General features: G+C 42.0%; 1 pseudogene; it reads right to left on the reverse strand.

Moving 5' to 3' along the window:
- Positions 1–6,374: 6,374 nt before the first annotated feature.
- On the reverse strand, positions 6,375–7,121 carry LOC101530620 (small ribosomal subunit protein eS6-like; annotated as a pseudogene).
- Between the last annotated feature and the right edge of the window lie 11,631 nt (positions 7,122–18,752).

Consider the following 18,752-nt stretch of genomic DNA (forward strand, 5'->3'; position numbering starts at 1 on the left):
GGTGTAGAGCTAAAGCACCACTTGGAAGGCCTATATCCCATACCCAAGTGCTTGGGTTTGAGTCGCAGCTCCACTTCTGTCTTCAGCATCCTGTAATGTGCCCTAGGGAGTGAACGGGAGATGATCCAAGTGAATGGGTGTCTGCCACCTCCATGGGAGACCCAAGCTGAAGTCCAGCCTCTGTTTTTGTGTGACTGAGCTTTGCCCCAGTTGTAGTAGAAACTTTAGGAGTGAACCAGCAAAATGAAAACTTCTTTCTCTCTCTTCTGCTACATAGACCTTTCAGATTGTGTCCAAATTTTTGTTCCTACCAATAGCATAGCAATGAACGAATGAATGAATCATGTACATGTGGCTTCTTTATATTCTTCTTTTTAAAAAGATTTATTTATTTTATTACAAAGTCAGATATACAGAGAGGAGGAGAGATAGAGAGGAAGATCTTCTGTCTGATGATTCACTCCCCAAGTGACCACAACGGCCGATGCTGTGCCAATCTGAAGTCGGGAACCAAGAACCTTTTCCGAGTCTCCCACACAGGTGCAGGGTCCCCAAGCTTTGGGCCGTCCTCAACTGCTTTCCCAGGCCACAAGCAGGGAGCTGGATGGGAAGTGGAGCTGCCTGGATTAGAACCGGCGCCCATATGGGAGCCCGGCGCGTTCAAGGCGAGGACTTTAGCCACTAGGCCACGCTGCCGGGCCCAGGCTTCTTTATATTCTAAATTAATTTATTGCGTTAAATTCTCCCTAACTGAATGCTTTCTTTATAGTATGAACATTTTTATGGCTCTTGATTCCTATTTCAAGAATATACATATAGTATTTCATTATTGGGTTGAATGTTTCTTTCTCTCTCCTTCAATCCACTCTTCAAAATAAATACTAGTAAACGCAACAAGAAATGAATCAAACTTCATCACATGAAAAACCTGGCTAAACTATTTGTGCAGATTCACAAAAATTATATTTGGTATTTTTCCATGAGCCTTTTTATCCATCAGTATGTGTGGAGGATTGATTCTAACAATCCCAGGGAAATCGAAATCCAAGGATGCCCGAATTTGATAGATACAATGGCATGCTGTTTATATAGAACCCACACATATCTTAGTGCTTAAAAAAAGATTGATTTATTAGAAAAGCAGAGACAGAAGGGGGCAGAGAATGAGAGAGAGAGATTCAATAGACTGGTTCACTCCCCAGTTGATTGCTGTGACCAACATTGGGCTGTGCTGATGGGAGGAGGCTCCCACAAGGCAGAGTTAGAGAAAAGAACAGACTTTGGACAACCCCCATGAAAATTCCACTTCTCTGGGGAAAAGCAAAATGTTAAGGAAACTCAGAGTAGACTAAAGGGAGAAAACGGGTTGACACAGAACCTGGGAAATATTATCGAGCTGGGGCCCTTAATGCACATAGATGGGGTGGTACGGAGCAGGGTGGGCCGCACAGGTCTGACTACCAAGTCCTTCCTGCACTTGTGAACAGAACTGAGGATCCAATCTAAATAAGACCCTATTGTGGGCACTAGGTGGGGGACCTATATGTTACATATACGGGAGGAAGGAAAAAAATGGCATAAAAGAGATTAGCCCTTTGGGGGGAAAACAGATTCCCAGCTCTGGGACCCTCTCCAACATGGGCAAGCTTCTGTCCTTTATTGAATATAAACTCACACTTACTCTTGCATCATGTTGTGGATTTTTCTCCTTATTTCTATATTGTGCAACAAATCCGGGGACCAGAGAAGCAGCTCCTCACAAGCAGGAGGCCCAAGCCAAGAACCAAAAGCATCATCTGGGTCTCCCACGAGGGTTGCAGGGAGGCCCAAAAACTCAGATGACAAGCACTGAGATGATGTGCTGCTGTTTTTCTCACTGAGCTTGATGGGAAGTGGCACCCACATGGGATGCTGGCATCCTTGCAGGTGGCTTTACCCACTACACCACAGCTCTTTGTCCCTCCTGTGTCCTTGAAGTCATTTCTAGAGTACTTATAATATGTAACACAAGATAAATAATTGTTATACTGCATGGTTTCGGGAACACGGACAAGAAAGGAAGCCTGTACCCATGCAATATAGGATGCAGGTTTCTTTCCCCCAAATGTTTTCCATCTACAGCAGCCACAGATGCAGAAGGCTGAACAGGTACGTCCATACTCGCTCAAATGGACAGACTACAATGTTCAGACAAACTGAAGAAACCTATTTTATTGTTGAATTACTCCCTCCTGTTTGAATCTATCAACCCCAAGTCTACTTTTCTTTGTCACTTTCTTTTATCTCCTTCTAAGGCCCTCTATGAGCCCCTTAGCCTATAACTTATGTTATTACTTTAAATCTACCCACAGATTAAAGACAACTGACATCATCCTTGACATAAGTATGTTGAGTTGAGTCTTCTTGTACATGCGCATGTGCACATACACACACACACACACACACACACACACACCTTGATCAGGCCCATCACCCCTCATTTGGATAATGACAATTACCTTCCTAATGATTTCCCTGCCTGCTTTCCTTATCCTATGCGATCTAACCTCCACGCTGTGTCAAGGATAGAGTTATTAAATTAACACTATTATTTTATCTGAGAAGCCGTAACAGCCTGGACTGAACTGGGGCCAGAGCAAGAAGCTGGGACTTCAGTTCCGGTCTCCCAGGTGGGTGGCAGGAATCCATTGTCTTAAGCTGTCACTACTGCCTTCCCAGGACTGGAAGCAGGAGTTAGAATCAGGAAATCAAACACCAGACACCCCAATGAGTGACGCAAATATCTTAACCACTATGCTAACTGCCCACTCCCCATATGGCTTCAATAAATTAAAATTGTCCAGGTTTTCCCTTCATTAAAATCCTTCACAGGCTTTTCATGGCCTTTAGGAGAAGTCAAATACCCCAGCAGATAGGCTGGCCATTTAACTTTACCCAGCATACCAGTACAATCCCATGTCTCCAATGGATCTCTCACTGCGGTAACATTGATCTCCCTAGGCTTCCACACATCTTGGAACTTTCTCGGATCTCCCAATCCTTGTGCCCAACATACATTCTCAAACCTTATGTCACTCCTTAGCCCTGCCACCTCACCACCACCCTTCTTCCTAAGAGAATAAGAAACCTGCTTTCAGGTCTCCCTCTGAACTCCCTTAATATCCTCTACATGCCTATAATTGTGCTTTATATTGTAAACACCTTTTACCCTGTGTAGACCTTTTCTCATCTTTGTATTTTCCTCTAATCTGAAGATACAAGAGTAAAACATCTCAGATGCTTCTATCTAGCTTAAAAGTTGGCATATGCAACAGCCAGTTACTGAATACACCTACAAAATAGAAAGGAGAGAAAGATTTACTTACTTATTTTAAAGGTAAGGAGAGAGAGAGAAGAAAAAAGCACAGAGAAAGAGATCTTCTATTTGTTGATTCATTCCCCAATTGGCCATAACAGTCAGGGTTGAGTGAGACCAAAGCCAGGTCCAGGAACCAGAAACTTCATCCCCACAAGGGGGCAAGGGCTGAACACTTGGGCCATCTTCCACAGCCTTCCCAGGAATATTGCACTCTAACATGAGATGTCAGTGTCACACCCCCATCCTCTGGGATCCACTTTAAGGGTGGAATGCTTTTTAGAATGCTGGGAGGACAGCCTGGGGAATCTACACAAGTTAGAGACATGCCTTTTTACAGATCAGTGTGCAGAAAAGGAGGAACTTTATAAAGGACAGACAACCATTTATCCACACAAAAGAAAATCTTCTTACCAGGAGTAAGGCCATTAACAGCTAAGCAGCTTTTCCATTGTGAACCTGACATTTCCTTCTTCTTCAAAGGCTCATTTGAGTGCTTATGATTTTTTTTGAAATAAAATAATAAAGTCATTACGTGAAATAAAAGCTGTGCTGGATTTATAGTTAGAGGTCTCTGGAGCATATTTTATGTTAAAGAAAACGTTGACTTACTAGGCCTTCCATTCTCAATCCCTTAAGCCCTGCAGCTTTAGAAGGAGAAACTCAAATTCTTCTCTGGGATCTTAATTTTTATGTGGCTTCTTATTACTTTTTTATCCCCTCTAAAACTCTAAATCCCTTCAACATAACTTCAACTCCATCCACAGCTGAACTGGCAGCAGGCTGATCTTTTCATTGGTGGTAATGGATTTAGTTTGATTGCTGACATGGGAACAATGAGAGCATAAACAATTCCATTTGTGGCCATGAAATTCCCCATCTGTTGAGTGCATTCGTGCCTGCGGAGCGCTGGGCAGGGACAGATGAATGAACCCGCCACGCCTGATGTTAATGACATCCGTCACACAAGCTGAACATGTGGCTTCATAAATCAAGAGCTAATGGCAATTCTGGTTGCTTGTGTCATTAACAAGCCATCCGTTTAAATACCTTACGGTTTACCATAACACTGAGCTTGGAGACCTGACTTGCAACTCTGATCTTAACACACACACCAGTGATTGTAAAGGTAATCAGAAATTAATCTCAGTAAAATAATAGTTTTAAAAATATTTTCAAATGCACTTTCAGATGAAATCATGTGAGGTCTGGAATTGATTTTAAAATAAAATAGGATGTTTGAATGAGTGGGAGAATAGATTTAAAACAGAAAAGACTACAAATTGGTCCTTGTTAAAACCGAGTGATGGGCACTTCAGGTTTCATTATATATATCTTCCACTTTCGCATGTGTTTTAAGTTATTCACAATGAAAACACCTAAAAGAAATAGTTGACAAATGAAGATAAGTGGAAAATGAAAACTTCCACTAAGTAGCACAAGTATTTTTTGCCTGATTATATCTTTTCTAGGAAAAAATTATGCTCATGTAACAGCTCAAACATTTATCAATGCACTGGAGCCATCGAGAGCAAACAAGAAGGGAAATGACAGTGCCTTACACAAGGGTCTGTTCAGTTCATTTTTTTAATGCCTTGTTTGATTTTTCAACTCTTTTTTTAAGATTTTTTTTTTTACATCGGAAAGGCTCATATACAGAGAGAACGAGATACAGAAAGATCTTCCATCCTCTGATTCACTCCCCAAATGGCTGCAATGACCAGAGCTGAGCTGATCCAAACCCAGGAACCAGGAGTTTCCTCTGGGTCTCCCAATCGAGTGCAGGGTTCCAAGAGTTTGGGCCATCCTCAGTTGCCTTCCCAGGCCACAGGCAAGGAGCTGGATGGGAAGTAGAGCAGCTGGGATATGAACCAATGTCCATATGGGATCCTAGAGGATGCAAGCAAGGATTTAGGCACTAGGCTATCACGCTGGACCCTGCTCATCTCTATGAGGAAGTCTGCTGAGTGATTCCCAGGGCCCCATGTTCCTGGTCCAGCTTCATTCCCCAGGAGAAGGCTGGGGCAAGTCTTCATTGATTCTGAAGGCCAAAAGGGGAGAAAGAAAAACAAACCTGTGCTCCTAAAAGTTTATTCCCCAAAATATGTGCAAGTACAAAGAGAATGCTGATGCAATTGACTCAAGATAAAATCTCCTAGTACTCACTGTGCTTCACACAATGCAAGTAGGTAGGAGTGCAGTGGAAGGAATAGACCAAATAGCTTTTCAAGGGACAGATGACAATAGATAAGCAATGGCTTCTCAGTGTAAGGGCTGCGATGGAGTCCAGGCCCCTAACCTGGTTTGAGAATCGTGTAGTGGATATGAGGCTGGAACTGAGCATGCTGAGGCAAAGTCCAGGCACCAATGAAGAGATTAGGTTAGGTTAGAGAGCCATGATCCTCTAGATCTAGCCAACATGGCACCTGGCAATTGAGTCCTTGAAATGTGGCTAGTCCAAAGCCAACTGGACTATAAGTGAAAAACATACATCATGTTTTTGAGACTTAGCATGGAAAAAGTAGACTATCTTAATAGCAATTTTGCATATTTTGTTGACTATTAAAATTACAATATTTTGGCTATATCCCATTAAATAAAATACATCTAATCCTTCATCTGAATTCTATACTTTAAAACAATTTTTTTACTTATTTGTTTATTCAAAAGGCAGAGTGACAAAGAGAGTGTAAGAGACATAAAGAAATCTTCCATCTACTGATTCACTCCCCAAATTACCCCATAACATCCAGTGCTAGGCCAGACCAGAGCCAGGACCCAAGAACTTCCTCAGGGACTTGTCATCATGGCTCTCTCAGTTGCACAGCAGGAAGATGGACTGGAAGAACAGCAATCTGGACTCAAACTAGCATCACAAGTAGAGGCTTAATCTGCCACAAAGCCAGCTCTTGAGCTTCCAACACTTTAATTTATGGCTGTATCTGTCTTGCCATTGATACCATCTATTTCATCCTTTATGCAATTTTTAAATCCCATCTTATTTGTTATTCTTAAAACCTTATTTTTGACTGGATTTTGATGTAGAAGTAGGCACTCTCAGAGAAGACAGCTTATGTCTGTTGGCAATCTGTTCCTGGCGTTTCTCTTTGGCCTGTTTCGTTCTCTTGGCCAAAGGTCAGCATATTCTGCAGCCTCTTCGTTATTCTTAGTACACTGATTCTTCAGAGCAATATCCTAGTGTTTGTGTTGGAGGATTCATGGAGTAACAAGACGCTGAATCTTGGGTGCCTTGGCCCTAGGTTTCTTACCTTCTTTGTTTAGAGGCTTCTTACAGCCTACTAGCATACATCATCTTCTTTAGAGAGATTGAAAAATTTGCAGATTCTACTGGCTCTTTTAGGACCCACGTGATGAGGCATCCCAATATCAGTCATTCAGGACTATTTTTATCTCATTTCTTCTTTACAATAACCACGTTGAAAACGTTCAAGTTGACATTGACAACGCTGCCCCAAACAGATTTGTGCTTTCTTTCTCCAGTTCTTCTTGGTCTGTAATAGGAAGCCTCCTCACTCAGCAATAGGTGGACTCAGTCATGGATCAAGAAACCCTGGTTCACAGGAAAGCCTTGCTTGTCATTTCCATCACGGAGCCAGATGGCATAACCCTTCCACTCTTCACCCAGAGCATCAGCAGCAACTTCTGTGACCGTACGCTTCTCCTCACAAGTACAAAGTTTATGTTCATCATCCATTGCAATGAGGTTTTGGCAGCCAGGAGCTGAGAAGGAGATATTCAGCCTCATCTTGAAGCAGCTGATCCCCTTCAATGCACCACAGAAAACAGCTCTTTTTAGAAATTTTTTTAGACTTTATACTTAGAAACAAAAAGAAGAGACTCTATTCTGAATATTTTCAACTTTGAATTCTATATACTGCATATATTTCTATTTGTATCCCTTCTCCTTAAATAAAATTCACACTTGTAAAAAAGAATATGCAGAAAATATCCATTCACCAAATTTCCTGTCCTAGAGACAGTTATTTCATGAATTCTTTGTATTCTCCAAAATAGTCTAATTAAAAAGACTCATATCCCTAGATCTTATCCCAAAATCTCCAATTAGACCTCTATGCATTTATCCTACTAGTGGTTTTGAACATGGATGTGAAAATGAATGTTAAGAGTATTGGTGCCATGTGGTCAGATACAAGCGGTACTATAGTAATTTTAACTGTCATTAAGTGTATTGTATGTGTTCATTCTAAGGCCTTATTAAAAATGAGACAGTTTTATGCATACCTGAGCCACACAGGAGTCTTTATGTCCCCCCAAAAAACAACAACAACAACAACAAACAGAAAATTCACCTCCAAACTGATTCAAATAATAAAGAAAATTCATTGGATCACTTAAAAATATTGTCCAACTTCATTTCACCTGTTTCCTTTAACTTCTTTGTGACTATTATGCCATTTAAAGTTAGACATGTGACTGACATTGTGTTTCTATGGAACACGCTATCCTACTGATTCTGTAAAAGAAGGGAAGAATGAGTTGGGAACCAATTTGAAGGAATTCAAAGTCTGTGCTGACCCTTGGAATAAAAAAAAATCAAAAACAGGTAAGAGTAATTTGATATCATGTCTTGGATATCTCAGGCTTCCTGAGTCCTAAACTGAGCTCCTGATGTGGAGTGGCTGCTGTGGTCACCTGAGCCTGTCCTCCATTAACAATCAGCTGGAAGAGGAGCCCTAGACAGTCGATCAGACCACAGGGAATGGTCTTGCAGAAGCTCTGCAAGCTATTTTCAAATTCTTTCCCTTCTCTTCCTCCCTGAACTTGGATGAAACTGTGCATGTATGTGGAAGCACAGGTTTTGGGCCAGGGCTGTCTGGGCTCTCATCCTGGCTCAAGGGCTTCATCCCTACATAACCTTGAACCACTGTTCTCAGCCAGGGGCAAGTTCCCCACCCCACCCCAGGAGATTTTGGCAGTCTGACAGTTTGGGTTTCAAGTGAGGTTATGTTCCTGTTATCTGTTGTGCAGGGACCATGACTGCTGCTAAATATCTCACAACGTACAGACCAGGCCCCATAGAGAAGAATTTCCCAGTCCCAAATGTTGGTAATGCTAATGTTAAAACCAATCACAGTTAGATCAATCACTAAATTTCTCTGGGTTTCAGTTGTTCCACCTATAAAATGGCAATTTATTGCTAGGCCTGCTCCCAGGCTTAAGAAAATTAAGTAAAATAGGAAGCAAAAGCCTCATAACACAGTGTCTAGCATGTAATCATTGCTAGCTTTAAAAAAGTGTTAATTATAGGCACGTTGCTATGGTTCAATGGCTAAAATCTCACCTTGCAAGTGCTACGATCCCATATGGGCACTGGCTTGTGTCCCTGCTGCTACATTTCCCATCCAGCTCCCTGCTTGTGACCTGAGAAAGTAGCAAAGGTTGGCCCAAAGCCTTGGGTTCCTTCACCCATGTGAGAGACCCAAAAGAGGCTCCTGGCTTCTAGCTTTAGATCAGCTCAGCTTCTGCCGTTGCAGCCACTTAGGAAGTGAACCAGCAGATGGAAGATCCTCCTCTCTTTATCTCCTTCTCTGTATCTCCTCTCTGTAAACTTGCATTTTCAATAAAAATAAATAAATCTTTTTAAAAAGTCTTATTAGGTTGAGCCTCTGACTGATTTTTCTCAATTACTGCCAAGCCTGATAGGTGACTCTGCTTGCTGCTCCCCCTCAGGTTCTGGCTGTGTGTTCCCAACACATGAGACTCCCTATCACAAACAGAACAGGGAATGCTCCCATGAACAGTAGGAAACTCACTGCCCTAGGCTTGCCTGGCTTGACAAATAAGAAGAGCATGCTAATCCAAATTTGAATGTCAATGAACAGTAAAATAATTTTTTAGTATATACATATTTCCTATACAAAGTTTAGGGGCACAGTTACAATTTTTAAAAACGTAGTTGTTATTTATAGTAAAGGAAACATAACTAGGTATGCTCTATTTTTATCTGACAACTCTAAGGTCTAAACACCTGGACTCTGAACCAAATGGGGTTCTTCACTCCCCAAAGGGGCATTGCTTTGCCTAACTGAAAAACTGAGACCAGCTCTCTTCCTCACAGAGGAACTGAGGCTATGCTACTAGCTACAGTGACAAATGGATCTCCAGCTGCACGAAATAAGCCCCTGAAAGATTCAACATGGGGGCGTCTCAGAGGCCCTCAGTCTGCTGCCCCCCAAGTCTGCAAGGTGGGTGGCAGGAAGAGAGACAAGATTTGGGAGTCACAACTGACCTGGTTAGAGACCCTTTCTGAATGGTGGTGAGTGTCCTGGCAGGGTTACTGCAGTGTTCATCTATATCAAGCACCTGATATTTTGCCATTTTTGATGTTCCATGGTAGTATCATTACTACAGTGCCTGGCACATGACTGGGTCTGATACATGCACTACACAGCACCAGCTAGGACACCATGCTGAGAGCCATTACCCCTCCGCTTAGCCACTTGGGTCAACACCATTGAAGTGCTTTTAAGGCCACATATTCCTGGGGGCAGCTCCAGAACTTTGGCATCAGAAAGTATAGTAGTAGGGCTCAGGTATGCAGGCATTACCAAGATCTTTAGAGGATCTGGTGAGTAACCAGTTTTAAGAACTACAGACCCATGTCTTAGAATTAGATTCTGGCAAGAATCCTCTACTTTCTTCTGTTCACCTATGGTTTTCAAACTTTAATGAGAATCAAAATACCCTGGAGACTTGTTCAAACTAGTGAGCTCCACCCCAGAATTTCTGATTTGGCACGCAGGATGAGGCCTGAAAATTTTCATGTCCATCAAGCTCTCTGGTGACACTGATGTTGCTCTCTGGGGAGAACTTGAAAACCACTGTGCTGTGGTCATTCAATAGCATGTTATTTACTTCATGATGTTGTAAATTTCCATTTTTCTTCCTGTTGTTGATTTTGTATTATAGCTTTTCATTTAAGGGGCTGTATAATAACTATTTATTGGAGACTATCAAATCTAGATGTGAGGATATTCTGCCCTCTCTACTTTCAGATCAAAGATGGACTTCCAATGAAACTGTTGAATTTTTATCTTGACAATAGGATGCAGGACTCTCTGCTTGGTCCATGCCCGCAATGATGGAATTATGACTGTTTATGAACTATACTATTGTAATGATATAGAGGAAATCAATATGGGTGGAGGGCTTGGGGAGGGATTAAAGGAAATCCCAGAGCCTATGGAACTGTGTCATAAAAACAAACAAACAAAAAAAAAACCACTGTGCTACATTCATGGCTTTCAATTCTGATCCATGTACACCACCAGGGAGCTCTTCAAAACCTAGGCCTCCAGTGCTGAATAATTGTATTTACACAAATACCCAAGCTCTTTGTCATTACAATGCATGAGGGTGAAGAGTTCCTGCTTTAACTCCAAAGTGTGCTCTAAGGCCAGCAGTCCTCCCTGACTTCGAGCTATATAACTGAGTAGTGCATTTAGACAAGCTCCCTTGGGGATTTCTATCCAACCAAGAAGCACTGCTTAGGTTTGTTTCTGTGTAAATGCCACACATTAGGTGCCTTTGGTTGGGTAGATCTCCAGAGCCCTCCAGCTGGAGAGAGAAACACGGGGACAGCGTCACTCAGTGCTTCCCATTCACCAGACAGGTAGCAACCATTTGCGAAGCAAGCAAAGCAAGCAGGAAGTCTCCCATCAGCATCAGTTGACTGCCCTTGAATAAGTACAGAAACCAAATGTAAAATCAGCAGTGACTGTGCACCTGCCCGTGATCAGCCCAGAACCCTCAGCAGTGAATTCCCAGACTCTGGGAGAACAGGACCCAAGACCATATCAGAATCACCTCACTTTGGACAGAGACTGTCATTAGCATGGCTGAAACAGACAGGAATATTAGGTAGGAAGAAGTGAGCAGAAAGAATCTCTCACAACTTTTATGCAACACAGCCCTACCTTGTCACTCCACCCCTTATGGGTCAACATGAAACACTAATTGTTGCACAATTTACTTGTGTCCTATTTGGAACCAGCTAGGAGAAAGTACCACTATGGCCACAGGAATACAAGTGTTTTGGCCCATATCCTGCTGCTTCCCAAGGTGTGCGTTAACAGGAAGTTGGATTGGAAGCAGAGGTGAAATGCCATCCCAGATACTCCAATAGGGGATACAAGCACTCTAAGTTACTTAACTCACTGTACCACAATGTCCCCCTCCCTCAAAATTTTAGACATTCTCATATTCTGGCTTGCCCTCTGACAGCTAGTGGGGCAGAATACATAAATATTAGAAGATGTATATATAGGCAAGGATGTACTTTAAAACATTGCTTCTAGGGCCCGGCGGCATGGTCTAGCAGCTAAAGTCCTCGCCTTGAAAGCCCCGGGATCCCATATGGGCGCCAGTTCTTATCCCGGCAGCTCCACTTCCCATCCAGCTCCCTGCTTGTAGCCTGGGAAAGCAGTCGAGGACGGCCCAATGCATTGGGACCCTGCACCCATGTAGGAGACCCGAAAGAGGTTCCTGGTTCCCGGCATCAGGTCGGCGCAGCACCAGCCATTGGGTTCACTTGGGGAGTGAATCATTGGACGGAAGATCTTCCTCTCTGTCTCTTCTCTTCTCTGTATATCTGACTTTGTAATAAAATAAATAAATTAAAAAAAAAAACGTTGCTTCTAATTTTTTTTTTTAAATGAAATGAGCTACAGGACTATCAAAAAAGGAGTCATACCCTTTTGAACACCCAGGTCTCTTTTACACTTAAAAGAATGAGGACTATACATGTTGTGTACTATGACTCCTTATCTCTCTCTTTTTTTAAAGATTTACTTTATTTATTTGAAAGTTAGAGTTACAGAATGAGAGATCACCAAAAGAGAGAGTGGGGAAAAGAGATCTTTCACCCACTGGTTTACTCTCCAAATAGCCACAACAGTCAGGACTAGGCCAGGCCAAAACCAAGAGACCAGAACTCCATCCTGGGCTCCCACAAGGTTGGCAAGGGTCTTACTTAGGCCATCTGCTGCCTGGACTCAAACCAGCATCATTGGACGCCAGCATTGCAGGCTACAACTTTACTCACGGTGCCACAATCTTCACCCCTGTATTTTTAAACCTCTGTGTGTGTGTATTAATAAGCGCTTAAAAATCGGAAAATATACTATCAATCTGTAAGCAAATGATTGTTTTTAGGAAGTGAAACTAAACCAGGAGAGATGGGTTTCACTTTTTTAAAAAAGATTTATCATAACAAATATATGTTATATTTAGTCTTTAAAAGATTTTTCAAACAGGTGAACCGATTTCATGAGAATTGTAGTTTTTTCTCTGGATATGTTTTCTTTTTTAAAATTTTTTTTTTAATTTGCAGAGTTACAGAGAAAGAGAAAGAAACAAAGATCTTCCATCTTCTGGTTCATTCCCCAAATGGCTACAATGGCCACAGCTGGACCAGTTCAAAGTCAGGAACCTCTTCTAGGTCATGGGTGCAGGGGCCTAACCACTTGAACCATCCTCAACTGGTTTCTAAAGCACATTAGCAGAGAGCTGAATTGGAAGTGGAACAACTGGGACTTGAACCAGTGCTCCTACAGGATGCCAAGCAGCTCAGGCACTATACCGTATATACCATATGAGTCAGTCCCTAGGTATGCTATCTCATGCAAACCATTTGACTAGGTGATTTAGGCTCTTTCATTAGACGTAATACTGCAAGCTGTGAATGAACTGGTTTGAACCTTCTTAAACATCACGTCATTCAGGGACAAATGTGTGTGGTCTGTCAGTTAAGGTGCTGGTTGAGGTGCCTACATTCCATATCAGGACACTTGGGTTTAAGGTACAGCTCTGGACCTGATTGCAACTTTCTGCTACTGTGGACCTTTGGAGACAGTAGTGAAGACTCAAATCATCGGAATTCTGCCACCATGTGAGAGACATGACTTAAATAACTTGAGCTCCTGGCTTGGCTCCTGGCTTTAAGCCCTAACCAACCCTGGCCATCACTGGCATTCTGAGAGTAAACTGGTAGGTGGGACCTTTCTCTGTGTTCCTGATTCCATCTGTCCGCCCCTCCGATAAACACACTTTCTTTGGTTGAGGAAATGTTTCCTTTTGCTTTTTTCATTTATAATTATTATCATGTTATTATTAATTATACATAGGCACTGAGATTCCTCTTACGCCTTATATAGATACTCTTCCCCCCCCCCACTGAGTTCCCCCATCTTATAATAATATAGCTCTTCATAAACAGTCATAAGCCCATTCTTGCAGGAATGGACAGTGGCAGAATCCAGCACCCTATCATCAAGACACATCCAGCAATTTCATTGGAAGTCTATCTTTGATCTGGAAATAGGATGCATACTGCATTTTATCCTCACATCTGATTATGATAGTCTCCATTAAACAGTTAACATACATCCCCTAAATGAAAAGCCACAAAACAAAATCAACAACTGGAAGAAAAATATAAATTTACAATGCCATGAAGTTAAATAGTTTGCTACTGAATGACTAATGTGTCACTGGATGTTGGGAGCACTGACAATGCCCTGCCCTAAGATGGCGCCTGGACCCTACTTCCTCTTGGAGACAGGTTTCAGGAAGTGCCCTGTGATTGGCCCTTTACTGCTTGCCTCAGGCATGTAAGCTGATTGGAGGATTGAGAGATAGCCAGGGGCCTTGGGGGAGGGGTGAGGAGGTTCTCTGTGTAATGGAAATAACGGAATTAACTGACTTAACTGAAGGCTTCTGGGTAACGGATTTAACGGATAGGAGGGATATATAAGCCAGGGGCTTCTGCCCCAAAGAAGGAACTGAAGGTTGGAATAAAAGTGCCTCTGAAACGTCCTCCAGTGTAGGGTGATTTATTCCGCGGGACGGAAGACACAGATAACTGAAGAAAAAGGAAAATCAAGAACCTTCTTGAAGAAAACTATGCAAGTGTATGAAAATTTTAGTGAGAAAAACAACTGTTTTGAAGAAATGAAAACAAAAACATCAAAATCCATGAGATATAATTTTCACTGATCTTTGTTGGTGAGATGTGTCTCCTATAGGCAACAAATAGATGTATATTGGTTTTTTGATCCAGTCTATTAAGCTATGATGTTTGATGGATATAAACCATTTACATTTAGGATTAATATGAATAAGTGGTAATTTGGTCCTGTCATTTTAGCAATGGGTTTTTCATTGTTTAATTTAGTCATTTCTTGTTATTTTACTGGGATGTTCTTCACATCTGCCTTTGTTTTTGGTGAGTGCTATTCCTTTTCTCTGTCAAGAGAACATCTTTAAATATCATTTGTACACATGATCTTAGCCAAAAGGCCAAGAAGCGATTTTAAGTATCCTTTATAGGGCAGGTTTGGAAGAAGCAAATTCTTTGAGCTTTGCTTCTTCTTCTTCTTCTTCGTCTTCGTCTTCATCTTCGTCTTTTTTAGCATTTCTTTATTGTGGAAGTGTTTTATTTCATTTTCAAAGACAAAAGTTTTGCTGGGTACATTTTTCTGAGCCATTTTATTTTTCTTTCAGAATCTGAAATATGTCGCTCCATTCTCTTCTTGCCTGTAGTTTCCCGAGAGAGGTCAGCTGTGAGTCTGATTAGAATTCCTCTGCATGTCAATTGATTTTTTTCACAAGCACATTTAAAGATCTTTTCATTATGTGCGACTGAAAAGAGCTTGTGTCATAGTGAAGCTCACTTTTGGTCAGCCCTGTTGGGAGTTCTGTGCCCCTCTTATTCTGTTTCCCAATTCTTTATCCATATTAGGAAAGTTATCCTTTATTATTTCATTGAATACATTTTTAAATCCAGCTTCTCTTTCTGCACCTTCTGTAACTCCCATAATTCTTATTTTTTTTCCTTTTAATAATTATTTCTTGAATGCTTCGCTTAATTTGACTCAGTTCCTCTTCCATGCTTCTCATTGTTTCACCATTTTGGCAAGAAATACCTTCTAATTCTGATATTCTTTCTTTTGCCTCATTCATTCTAGTATAGAGACTTTCCACTGAATTTTTAATTTGCTCCATTGTGTCCTTCATTTCTAATAATTCTGCTTGATTTTGTTTCAGTATTGCTATTTCCTGTGTGACATATTCCTTAAATTTCTGCATGTATTTCTCGTTATTGATAAGAAGCTTTATAACAAGTCTTTCGAATTCTTTATCCCCCATTTCTGTATGTCTTCCTCAGTTAACTCTGAGGTGGGCAAAGGTTTTTGCTCCTTTGCAGGGGAGTCTTCAGTAATATTCATTGTGTCTCTATCTCTTCTTTTGCTCTTGGTCATTGTACTTCTGGTTTGCAGATTTTTCTTCTTGGGGCAGATTTCTATGTTGTGTCATCCACAATTCAATTTTATTTATTGCATTTTGTGCCTAGTTCCATTACAGTCACTTGTGCCACTCTCTTCAGTGAGTTTCATGTGCAGACTCATGTGGTTAGGCTTCCAACATAGTCTCAGTAGCCCTACCACTCTACACCTCCTGTAATCTTGTGCTGTGGTTGCACTGTTGCCTGTAGAAACTTTCTCCCACTTCCAGTTCGAGCAGTTCCCATGATTAGGGAGACATCAGATGTCATAAATAACTAGGTTGTTGGCAGTGCTGATCTTGCTGGAACCTGCTAAATATTAGGTCTGAAGGCCACCTGGACCTATTTTGAACCATAGGATGCCAACATCAATTTTATTTTCCACGTGGGACCAGTGCAATGCACTGAGTTCAGTGAGTACACTTCCAGCACAATGCATGCACAGCTTATTGTTGTCCCTCCAGTCTCACAGCTTTTGCCACACCGTACAAAATGGCACCAGATGTACCACTGGTAGAGTTCTGGATCTGCTGGCTATTAGTTCTGGGGGCCTCCCCAACCTACTTTGTGTGGAACCTGTGGGATGCCATATCGGTGCAATGAACTCAGCCAGAAATAAGTTCACTCCCAGCTTAATGCTTATACAGTCCCATCCCACAACCTATGCCTCCCTACACAAAAATGGAGTCCAATGCAGCTCTGGTGGGGGTCTGGGCTGTGAAATTCACCCTGTTCCTGTACCACCTGTTTGGGATCTGCTGCTGCTGTCTCTCTCTGCTCCTGGTTAAATCAAGCAAATTAGCAGGATGTGCAGTTCTTTGCCTGGGTTAACTTGCTGAGTTCCCAGTCAATTCCCCTTCACATCTGGCTGCTGGTGGAGCTCTAGCCACCGGTGAAGATCAGATTGCCACTCACTGACTGCTGCTGGCATATGTCACTGCAACACCACACCATAGTTCCCACTACTTTCCCATGTCTGTCTCTTCAGGATTCCCTCTGTCAGCGGCCTATCCTCTCCTATTTCCTAGATTTTGCCCTCTCTGTTTCGCCCTGGCTAATGATCCTTATTCTGTCATTTTGATTCTCTAGATACACTTTTATGAATTAAAACAGAATGGGTTGAGCGTTGCTGCACAGTAGGCCAAAGTGCCACTTGTGATACTGGCATCCCATATCAGAGTCCTGGTCCCTCAGCTTCTGATCCAGCTTCCTACTAATGCATCTAGGAAGACAGAAGAATGTCCCCTTGTTACAGGACGATAAAGGCAATCTTGGTTCTTGTCTCAACATTGAAGAAAATTTTCCATGTGGACAGTGATAATGAGCAAAGCAAGATATTTATAAAGGTGAGACACCTCCTGCAGCAGTCAGGAGTTGCCTCCTCCCCAAGCTAACAGTCTTTGCCCTTGATGTAAACTCAGGCCCCACCCAGGCCCTCTCAGGACCATTCCATTCACTTCTACTGGCTTCCCCAAAACTCCACCCTGATGGTCCTGGAGAACCACTTTAGGTATGGGAGTTTAGCTGCAGTCCAGTCAAATCAAAGGTTGCCAAGGGGTTAAGTTCAAGTAGAACAAACAGGGCTTCTCAGAGCCATTCTCTGGAACCAGGTGCAATTCTCAGAGAGAGGGGTATGATACTGACAATTCCCTGATGAGTAAAGGTTTCCAGTTTAGGCATAACAGAAATATCAATGGATGCCAACTCGAAGTTGAGGATATTATGGGTCAGGTCCATCCACATAACAGCAGCAATAGAATAAAGGATAACGTGTTGTGGTCCAGTGGGTTAAACTACCATCTGTATCTTATATGAGCCACAGTTTGAGTCCTGGCCATTTAGGGAGTGAACCTGCAGAAGGAACCTCTCTTTGTATTTCCCCCTCTCTCCATAACTTTGCCATTGGAATAAATAAATAAATCTTTAACATATATGTGCACATATATAATTAGAATAGGATTCAGTGAGTAAGTGCATTAGCCTTGAAGTCAAGAGTGGGATTCAATCAAAATTCTGCCACATATTAGATATTTTAATATCAGAGATATTACCCAATCAGACTATGCCTCAGGCCAAAATGATACCTAATCATTTGGGTGGTTGTAGATACTAACTGAGGTCATATGTCGGGCAACCTGGCTCCCAGCAATCAGCTAATAAATATGGCTACCTCATTATCAGTATTATGAGAGATGGATGAGTAATTAAAAGCAGTGGGAAGCAGGCATTGTGGCACATCAGGTTAATCTGCTGCTTGGGAGGCTAGTGTCCCTTATCAGAGTCTTGCCTCTGTCTCTGCTTCTGAGGTAGCTCCTTGCTGAAGTGCTTGGGAGGCAAGAGATGATGGCTCAAGAATTTAAATCTCTGCATCCACATGGAGACAGATTGAGTTCCTGGCTCCTAGTTTTGTCCTCACCCTGCCCTGATTGTTACGGGCAGTTAGGGGAGTGAGCCAGTAAATGAGATCTCTCTCTCTCTCTCTGTCTCTCTCTCTTTTCCCCTAGTATGTGTGTAACTTTCTCTCAGACAAGTAAACATTTTTAAAAGGCAGTGGGGGTTGGCCTAATACACAATTTGATCATACTCCTATATTTTATGTATGATAAATAGGACATAGTCAGGATACACAGAGTAAGAAATAGGTACATGGAGGATCTATACGACTGCCTTTAACCTACACAGAGAAAACAATAGGCTACAAGAGATTATCACTATGTAAGATACTACACTAAGGTATATGGGAAGATACAACCCAGCCTTCCAGTTATGCCCTCTTTGGATAAGGGACTCTGCCCCATCCTGTCTCTCTACTCACCTGATGGGTTATCCAAGGAGATGCTAAACACACAGCTGGAGAAATGTTAGCCTTGCATTGCAGTGGCATAAGGCAAAAACATTCTGGAGAAACAGTTCCTTTGTTTAAAATAGAAAGTTAAAAGGAAGCCAAGCTAACACATGACAAATGACTATCTAGTTCTCTTAGACAGAATTAAAAAAAAAAAAAAAAGCGCGCCCCTTCACTTCTCCCACAAGACGAGGAGGAATTGCTGCTACCCAAATACACATTTGGGA

The sequence above is a fragment of the Ochotona princeps genome, chromosome 9 (genome assembly GCF_030435755.1).
Source record: "Ochotona princeps isolate mOchPri1 chromosome 9, mOchPri1.hap1, whole genome shotgun sequence".
NCBI lineage: Eukaryota > Metazoa > Chordata > Mammalia > Lagomorpha > Ochotonidae > Ochotona > Ochotona princeps.